The following is a 10,323-nucleotide window of genomic DNA, read 5'->3' on the forward strand; positions in this document are numbered from 1 at the left end:
AAGGAGATAATGATTAAATGTTTCCATAAAGCTGCCGATAGTAAATTTGATGACGCTTATACACGTACACTTTGTTTATTTTTTATTAGCCTTTTTATTAGTTTTTTAAAATTTTATTTACATTAGCAGCTGGCAGATGTTAAAGGCTACCTAACAAAATATTAATTATTGTTTATGTTAACAATTTTTAGATTATAAATATTGTAGCTCTTCAAATGTCCGAATATTTTTGCCACGCTACATTTCGACATGGTTTAGTTTATTGTTTTATAGTATATTTATGTTATATTGTTTTATATTATATTTATGTTATTTGTATTTATTTGATATTAAGAAAGGTATGTGCAATAAATAAATAAAATTTATGTTACTATAAAACTATAATGAATGTTCTATTGTATTATTAAAAAATTAATCCAAATTTGGTGGCTATTATAAACAATCGAAATCCACAACAATATTTTGAATAGCATGATGTTCGAATATTAATAAGAGTCACTGTACGTAGAAAATGAAAAATGTGTTTTCGTCAGTAAAATACCGTACCGGTATATATTTCGGTATTTTTATCGTTGTGGACATGAAATACTGATAAAATACGTATGAAAATAAACGTATGACCGTGTTATACCGGTATTAAAACCGATTTCCCAAATAACGTTTATATTATGATAATATGAGACCAAATACCAGTATAATAAACCTCAAAATATTTCGATTTTCAGTCTCTGCTTAAAACTGAGAAACTATTGCAATTTTGGGCCATATGTTCTCGACGTGCGTGGCACGTCATTCCAGCGCAATAGGTCAGAACGAAGCTTCGAATTCGCAAAACTTTTGCGATTCTTTGCGGCTCTTTGCGAGCTTCGCGAGCAAATCTGTGAAATTGCAACTGCTCGAGGCTCGAAAATGTCAAATTTCACACGACGTTAATCATGGAAAGAAGAAAAAAAGAAGGAATGCAAATGATGAAATTACGCTTTGAATCCTCGAAGAGTACAGCAATGGTGCACTCTCGATTCCATTTCCATCCTTTTTCCAACGATTGCGATTAGGCGCTGCGTCTAATTGCCCCGGCTTTGATTTCGCAAGGTCGATTCGTTCCCAGCCACCGGTGGAAGCGACAAGATCAACGATTCCGCGTCTCCGTCCGCGCGGCAAACGCTCTCGCCGCTCTCGCCGTGTTTATCGGATCTATACGTTAATTGAAGCAGCGAGCGGGTAATAGCTATGATTACGGCCGCTTACGTCTTGCCAGGCTAGAGACTAAATTATATGGGTGAGTCTCTCGCGCGCTCGGTGCCCGCGCACAGACGCAACAGGCGCGCGCGCGAGGCGAGCGAGCGAGCGAGCGGTCCGCTGCGCTATTGGAGCGAAACTTTAGATCTCTCGAGAGGAGATAGGTTTAGGGACGGTTCACGGCTGAAACTTTAGAAAGGATATTACGCTCGGCGATAAGGATCGTTCATTGTGATCACGTATCGCGGATGTTTACGAACCAGGAGGTAAAAATCACGACAGAAACGACGCTTCACTTGGCCCGATGGTAGATTTTCTCGTCGTTCGGCACGAACACGAGGCGAGGATATTACATCACGATGAAATCTTTCTTCAGCGCGTTTTACTCTCAAAACCCAGAAATGATTTCGATCTCTTCTTTACGTCCGCGTCTCGATAGACGTCAAACGTCTGTAATTGTCAAGATCCATCGTGACCTGCAACTCGAACAATGATTTATGCTCATAAACTTTTGGGACAACTTGAATGAAGTTGGATAGAGTTGACCTTGATAAAGCATCACGCATTCACCGATTGTAATATTTCGATTCAATTTTAATATACAGTCCAACGAATTAGATGAATCCTCTTCTACAGTTATCTAATGAGAGAGATACCGCGAACGCGGCCTCGAAGGGGAACGAATCTCCGTCAGGTAGTTTCTTCTTCTCCGGAGTTGGCTCGGTAGAACCAACTCGGCGCGGCGATCGGTTCTCTGCGGGGGCATCACCGGTACGGAACACGAGGAACGGTCGTGCCTCGACGAGCTGAGAGTGGAGGAGCGTGAGTCCGCTCGAACGAAGTGGGGACCAGATGGGTGGCACTGGGATAGTCAGTCTCCAAGTATCTAACAGTTCAGGATTGGTTGAGAGACGGGGCCCAGTCGGGGCCTATTGGCGGGCCTGAAGACAGGCGTGTACCAGATAGGCAGGCATACGTGGCCTCTGCCAACGGTGGAAAATCGGTTCCCGTCAGCGCGTTCGATGCAGTTGAACAGGTCGCAGCGGCCGCCAAGTGCCAGTCCTCTCCCGTCCATCGACGTGGCTGTATCGTGACTCGTGGATGTTCGAGAGAGACAGACAACAACAATCGTACATACAGAGAGGCAGAGAGAGAGAGAGAGAGAGAGAGAGAGAGAGAGAGGAAGAAGAAAGATTTGGATCGGAAACGGCAAGGGAAGAAAGGAAGGGGTGAGGGAGACGGAGGGAGAGGGAGAGAGAGAGAGAGAGAGAGAGAGAGAGAGAGAGAGAGAGAGAGAAGTGCAGAAGTGGAGAAGTGGAGAGCAGAACAGAGAATCGGAAGCCACGCTCAGACTCGCGTGGATCATTCAGAGCAGTGTATTTCGGAACAGTCAAGTGGAATGATACAGAAAGAATCGTATCCTTTCAAGAGGATGATACCGATCGCGTGACACCGCACCAGCGACGTGGAAACCACTATCGAGGAACATTGGGTGCGAACAGTGTGTTGTGTATACACCACGTGACTGACCGTGGCTGATCTACGAGAAGTAACTTCCCCGGGCAGTGTGTGTGATTCAAGATCCAACGATCTTGCGAGAAACTTGTCGATGAAAGAAAGGTTATAGTGTGTAACGTGCAAAGGAGGACAGAATCGAACCTCGAACATCCGAGGTTTTGGCCTGTGTTGCGGTGAACTCGTTATTGTGAATTGGAAGGTGAGTGCAATTGATTTTACTTACCCGGTCGCGCTTCCTGTGCGCGTGTTCATGTCTCCGACGCGACTACCCCGTGTTCAAATCTCCTACACGTGGATGCTACTCTCTATTTACGTCGGTGACTCATGATCGTAGAAACATACTGTTCTTTTTGTACGAACGCCTACGATCTTCTTCTTCAAGTGAAGTTAGGGTAGGTTAGATTTGGGACTTTAGAAATTCTCAATGCGATATTTCTTTGAGATGCAAACGGTTTCCTAACGAGATTTTAGAGATTTTAGGTCGTCACTTTGATACTAGAACGACTAAAGCTTAATTACTGACGACTAAAGCATAAAATTTAGAATACCTTTTTATTGGCTGGTTGTTTTAATGGTGCAGTCCCTGGGATTTCTCTGTAGCCCTGTAATCTGCATTTAAATTGAAAAGTTTGGGTATTAATTTTTTCTTTGTAGGGTTTGTTTTAATATGATTGATATGACTGTGCGTGTGAGGTATAAATTTAGAATACTTATAAATAGGATACACTTTATAATATTTATAAATAGTTTAGTAATTTTCTTTTTATATTATACAAAGAGTCATTCAAATCCCCAAGGATATCTAATAAAAATATTCAAATGGTCATTTTGACCAGTTTAGTTAGCCCTATTGTTACATCGTTTAATGCGATCGCGCGTGTCACGTGTGTAAAGTACTGTAAAACGGAAAGATACTGAAAACGGACAAAAGTAGAATTGCTCGCCGTGGGCTTTGCCTAAGCTTGTCATGAACGGTTGGTTGGTCTCTGTTGTACTGCATATTGGTCATTGTTGTCCTCGGTTCTACCACTCGGTCAGTTGAAGCTGCAGGTCTAGGCCAACTCTGATGTTGGCGAATCCTTGCCAGTGGAACACGTGCGTGCCAGTGATTTCAAAAAGTCCCCGAAAAAAAAAGTTCCGGACTAATGATAGTTATAAAATCTAGAAAATAAATCACGCGTTCAGTTAATAATCACCGGTGTTTCGTCAATCTTACAGTCCATTCACCGCTCCATTTATCCCTCGTAAATTAAAGTCTACATCCAAAGTGGCTGCGTTGCTCGCGATTATACCGTGGCGTGAAATTGATAATGCAACCTAATAGCCGCCTAAGTACGCGCGGGCCATTAAAAATACCCCTTCGACTGGTAAATTTTGATTGGAATATAATTGCGGCACCGTGAGACCGCGGCGCTACAACGCTTCTTTTCTGCTTCGAGCTTTTAATCTACAATGATTCATTCGCAGTTCATCTAAATATAGTTCTTTTAATTATAAAATGACGCATGGTAGAAGATCAGTCAATTTAGGAATCTTAGGTCATTGTGAAGCGCAGATTCCATTTCCATAATTTTACAACTCTAATTAGAGATTGTCAGTGTATATTTTTCTTTCTCAGTAACATCTAACTTTGAATAACATTTGTTTGCTCTTTTCAAGAAATTTATCGACGATGTCCGATATTGTAGTGATTACAATCGTCCTTTTTGCACAACTCTTTCTTGCTTATCATTACAGAGAGCATTACGTAAGTTTCTCGTTCGCAAAGGGGATGAAATATCAGAGCATCTCAGCGTTCCATCTTGCTGCGTTGTCCGCACAACGAGATCGTCAACCGCAAACTTTCTACACATTCCCTTTGCATCCTCTCGTCGAGTGTCCCTTTTTTCGCGCTCTCAAAACCCTCGCCAAGCAGACGAAACGGTGCGGTCGGCTGGGGTTGGTCGCAAATGAAAACATTATCGTCACCCCTCGTAGATGCCTGTTGCTATAATATTTGCCTACTGGTAGACAGTGGCGTAATTCGAGTCGCACAAAGGCTGACACTTTTGTCGTGGAATAAAAGCGAGCAAGAGTCGCGGCGGAAGTGAGCACACGCACACGTGTGCAACGACAAAGAGACGAACGAAGAGAAAGAGAGGAAAAGAGATCGGCAAGAGACGAGCAGAGCGTTACAATTACTATGCATAGGTGCCCGGACCAGGTACTCCCATGTCAAAATATATTTATTGCCCCCCTCCATCGTCTGCCTTTTGCCCTCTCACTTTTTTTTTTTTTAGCCTGGTTGCGGTGTGTCAGCCACCATTGTTGCCCTTTCATACGGTTATTACCCACTTGTACATCGGGCGAGGCTCTCGGCCGCCTTTGAAAATAAATCGCGCGTCGCCTCTTTTCACGTGGCTCAAGCGTTTTCTTTATCCGTGTCTCAAAGAGCGAACGGTAATTCGTAATTCGTAGAAAGAAGTAATTCGCTCCGTATCGGCGCACGGTTTCGCGGATTACGCGACTTTGGAGCTAGTTTTTTTTTTTTTTTTTTTTTTTTTGAAGAAAATAGTTCACAAAAAAAAAAAAAGAAAGAAGAAGAATTGCACGTTGCTCGCGGTACGCTTCTTATTTTGCCGGTTTGAACTTTGAAAACGACCGTCTCATCGGGAGAAAGCGTGAATATAAATAATAGTTTTAAGCTTTCATTGACCAGGGCCAAGCAACCGTAATTCCTATGATTGGATATCCCGTGCTTTTTTTTTTCTTTTTCTCTTTCTTAAGGACAATTAACGGTTCGGCTCCCTCGGTCACGATCTCAAGCAAGCCACCTAAGGATCGTCGAACTCATTTGCATGTCATCCCTCGTCGACTGGGGTCGTGATCTGACTTAACGCCTTTTCGCCATTCCTTCACCCCTTCTGCAGTTGAAAATCGTAAAACTTCGCACGAATACGCGTATTATATACGTTTCTTTTTTGCCCTGTATATCCTCTGGCGGGGAACGCAGATGTCCAGCGATCCTTTCGGATCTGAATTCCTCGGAGCCGGTCACGTCTGTCTTCGACGTTCCGTTCGTTAAATTCTTTGTTTCACGAATCTGTTGAACGAAAGGTGTTGAAGAAAATGGGAGTAAGGGAGATGGCAGGTTTTCCAGTTCGAGTGTTTATCTCGACATTTACGTCCCCCAAGGAACATGCGTTTAACGGTACAGAGAGTGGCTCGATTCGACCGACCCGTTACTTTTCTAATCTGAACCGATGCACTCCATCCGATCAGCGATAATTCGCGAATTACAGGGAACCACACTCTTCGTGGCTTCCTCCCATTTGCATTCTACGGACGTGCAAACGTTGCTAATACTCGCTTTTATCGCCTGTGTTCGACGCAGCCAGTCAATTGCTTAGAAAGTAAACCGAGATTGTGTTTCAACCTTTTTCTCTCTCTCTTTCTTTCTCTCCTTCGTCTTTCCTTGTCTCGGACGTCTTGGAAGAAAAGAGTTGGCCATTCTTACGCGAAAAGGAAATTTAACGATTTATATCGCAGTATAAGTGGACACGTGTCACGGTCAACGCCAGAATTATTGACTCGCAACGATTCGCCTGAAGTCCACTGCTGTTTCTCCTAAAATTGTTACGTATTGAAAACGAAAAGGCATCAACTTTCTTACGTGTTACGACCCTCGTGACTTAAAAAGCGTGTGTGATCACCAAATGTTCAGCCCGATTTTCAGCCTTCAATTGCCATTTTCTACTATCCCAATTTTTACAGATGTAATTCGATATAATTGCGACATCGTTGAAAGAGCTGGGGGCTTGCCATTTTGACAACTTTGGTAGTGTGCACGACTGTAATTTTCAATTTGCTTTGTGTAAACGAGCGACGCACGCACGAGTGGCCGAGAGACAGTTTCAAAGGCGAGACGCTCGAGGCTGTTTCGCGTCGCGCGTTTTACGATACCGTAAATCAACCATGGCGCACTTAATCGTCGAATAAAGGGAGATTAAATTGTAGGGACTCGCGACGCGGTCCCATGGGCCGTTCCGGCGGCGAGAAAAACTCGCTCATAAAATCCGCGCTCGAAATCAACGATGGCGCACGTATTTATATTAAAAGTTTTACGACGGTTTTTCTCCGGTACGCAAAGCGGACAATTGCATCGGCACAGACCTCTCGAGCGGATTTCATCGAATCGTCTCAATTGCAATCCGGAAAGTGAGACAACGATAGAAAAATACGTAACAGACGATTGAAACAACGCGTACATTTGTACACGTATTTTCCAACAGTCGTTGAAAATCCATTTTGTAAATATTTGTCTCGTACACGGGCGTAAACGAAGAACGATTTATTAATTAATAATGATTTTGTTTTGCCGTGGCGTGATCTAATGTATGCGCTAGTTATCGAGTCAGTTCTCGTGTTCCATGTTCTCTCTTTTCCTCTCTCGGGCTCTCGTTCCAACTTTGCTCTTTTTCTTAGCGAGACATCAGCAACTGTCTCCTTAGGCGAGGAACAGAATTTCACGTGTCACGATATATATCTCACATTTAGCAGATATTTGCAATTATGCTGAATCTGCTGATTTTTATTTTACCTCGCGGAAGATTGAGATTAGTAAGTAATCTTCCCCCTCATTTGAATAATACAACATTTTTCTCCGGGGCAATAAAATTCCAAGTGGTAAATAATTCCAAGATATACGAATATCTTCTGTTCTTGTCCTTTTGAACCTGAAAGACCGCCTGATCTAATATTTCCATCGATGAATGCACCATTCGAAGTCCTCCCCTCTTCCTTTCTTCGTTTCTCGGCATAACGAATGCCGCACATGGTGTCCCGGAAGAGGATTCTCACACGCGGCAAAGGGTTGGTCTCCGTCGATTAACTTTCGAGTGGCTGAGGAAAATCGTTCGAGGAGCAACGAAGGTCTATCTATCTAGACGGTGTTAAAAATTGGATCGGTCACGGGCCGAGGAGACGAACAATGCTCTGGTCGGTTCGTCGGCGAACTTCTTCTTCTTCTTCACGAACAGTGAGGAGCGAAAGAGAGAGAAATAGCTACGAGAGAGAGAGAGAGAGAGAGAGAGAGAGAGAGAGTCGGCTACGTGGGGCTAAACTGTCGCGATAAATGATCCTGCGGAAGGTTATTAATTGTCTTTGACTTCCAACCGGGCTCTTTATGGATCGCGAAAACATATTAACCGAAAAGAAGCTGCCGTAGTCTCTCCTCCCTTGCCATATGCCTCGGAACCGACCTGCACACGTACACACGTACGCAAACACATGCGCGCGGTGAAACGTCGTGGATTCGAGTGTCTGAACTGTTCGCGTACACAACGATCTGGAGCATCATTTTTCAAGGACTCGATCGAGTCGTGCCAGCGAGGCGCGACTATCATCCATCAAACCGATCGTTAAAAACGCATCCAGGCCGATACAAATTACGCGACCTGCGCCCGGCCGCATTCTCCTCGTGTCTCAGTTTCCCTTTCCAGTCCGTTTCCTTCCTAGTCGGTCTTCATCCCTTTTGTGAGATCGTAGAAGCAGAGGGTGACTCGCGGTGACCGACGAACACTTTCGTCTTTCTTCGTCTCGAGCCAGAAAGAATTCGCTGGACCGTAGTTTATCTTCTTACAAATCTCTCCGACGAGATAGATAAATCTTTCGAAAGTCATTGGGAAAATTCTTCTTGATTTTGTTTGTAAACAATTCCATAATTCGGACAGTCTCTGTTTATTGGAGTTTAGATAATCATCGACATAATCTAAAAGAATCTGTGGCAGCTGTTTTCCAAATTGGATGCATCTCAAGAAAAAAGTTCCTAGATATGTTTCGTGACATTGGAAAAATTCTTCTTTCAATAATTTTTCATATGGATTTTGTCCCTGAATAATTTCATAATTCGGATATTCTCTGGATTTATTGGAACGTGACGATAACTTTGATACAATCTAACAGAATCTCTAGGAATTCTGTTTTCCAACTTCTACAACTGATCGTTTCAAGATGCATCGCAAGAAAAAAAATTCCCAAGTATATATATCTCGAGATATCGAAACAATTCTTTCTTTGATTATTTTTCGTAAGGATTTTGTTTATAAAAAAGAATTCGGATGTTCTCTGTTTATTGGAGCGTGGCGATAACTTCGATATAACAATCCAGAACAATATCTGTTGAAACTGATGAACTCTGTTGAAACTGATCGTTTCCATGCATCTCAATTCTACAGAAAATGATTTCTAGTTACATCTCCGAAGCTGGGTGTGTTTTCTATTACGCGTTCCATATAATTGGCAAATGGAACGGTCGACGCGTAAGAATTTCCCTCGGGCAGAGAAACGCCCATCTCCTCGCGATAAGGGTAATCTAGAAACAAGGGTAATCTGGAAAGAGTAATCTAGTTGTCGGTAGCTGGCGTTAAGCTACCGCGCCTCGGGTAATAGCGACCGAATCGTCCCGTTCGTTCCTCCTAATTGGCGATAAACGGGCATAATCGTCGGTATATATTTTAAGGCTGCATGATCCACGCGCGCGTAACTGCGCCTGGCCACGATAAGATCGCGAGCAACCGTCTCTCTTCTCTCTCTCTCTCTCTCTCTCTCTGCGAACGGTGACTTTCGTGCGAGAAATTCCCTTGACGTGGTGCTTGTACACGCACTGGTAGTGTACGCACCAGCCGGTGATATATCGACTCGTTCTTTCGAGCGGACTCATTAACTCATTAACTTAGCGAGAAAAATGGCCGGCCGTATATCAAACGGCGGCCCGGTAATCAAGCGGTCATTCTTAACGCGGCCGTAAATTCGCGAATTAATATACCCGCCAATTAATTAAATCGCGCGCCACGCTTTCTCTAGCGGCAGAGACTCGACCGGTGGAATTGTAACAATCGCGGTCTCCTGTCAACCGTGTAATTGCAGTTCACGCGACCGAAGAACTCGTTTGCTCTGCGACTCTCCGACTCTGGCTTTGGTACCGGCACCGGCACCGGCACCGGCACCGGCTTGACTCGCTTCGCTCGTTCGCTCGTGGAAAACGCAATTGACGAAAGATTATTCGAGACCGTTTAATTGGACGATTATCCTCTCGCACGCTTTTCGTTCCTCGGTTTTTGTCGCCTTGCCAGGCCGTGTGTCGCGCCTCTATTAGAGCCCGGTGAAATTAATTTCGAGGAAATGGCACGAAACGGCCATCGGAACGACACGCGCCTAGCCACTTTATGGACGTGGACTCTGGTTCTCGGAACAGAAGCTGCCGGACGAAGGTGTCGATCGTTCGGAATTCTCGTTTCTGGTTTTTCCGTGTCTTGAATTTCTAAATTTTCGACTTAAACGATCGGCGAACGTACATACGGAGTTCTTTTTTCTTTTTTTTTTGAGTGTTTTGACACTCTGAGAATGTTAATGACACCAAGTGACACCAGATTTTATTATTCATGCGTTGCGAAATTTGAAGCTGCTGTGAACAGAATTACAGTGGATCGGTAAACTTTTAACTCGAAGAATTTCACTGATAATATCAGATAAAATGTTTCGCGCCCATTTCCTTCTTTCTCCTTTTCTTCGCATCTAAAGAAAAAA

The 10,323-nt window shown here is 43.8% G+C and overlaps 1 protein-coding gene across 2 annotated transcripts in view; it reads left to right on the forward strand.

Moving 5' to 3' along the window:
* The first annotated feature begins 2,262 nt into the window (after positions 1 to 2,262).
* LOC122538874 (zygotic gap protein knirps-like) overlaps positions 2,263 to 10,323 on the forward strand; it is a 38,406-nt gene continuing 30,345 nt past the window's right edge. For both annotated transcript variants that reach the window (XM_043673350.1, XM_043673351.1), the window contains exon 1: positions 2,263 to 2,956. The gene's annotated coding sequence lies outside the window, so the exon portion shown is untranslated. The remainder of the gene's footprint in view (positions 2,957 to 10,323) is intronic.

Source organism: Frieseomelitta varia, unplaced genomic scaffold (assembly GCF_011392965.1).
Source record: "Frieseomelitta varia isolate USP_RPSP 00005682 unplaced genomic scaffold, Fvar_1.2 scaffold_182, whole genome shotgun sequence".
In the NCBI taxonomy this organism is placed as follows: domain Eukaryota; kingdom Metazoa; phylum Arthropoda; class Insecta; order Hymenoptera; family Apidae; genus Frieseomelitta; species Frieseomelitta varia.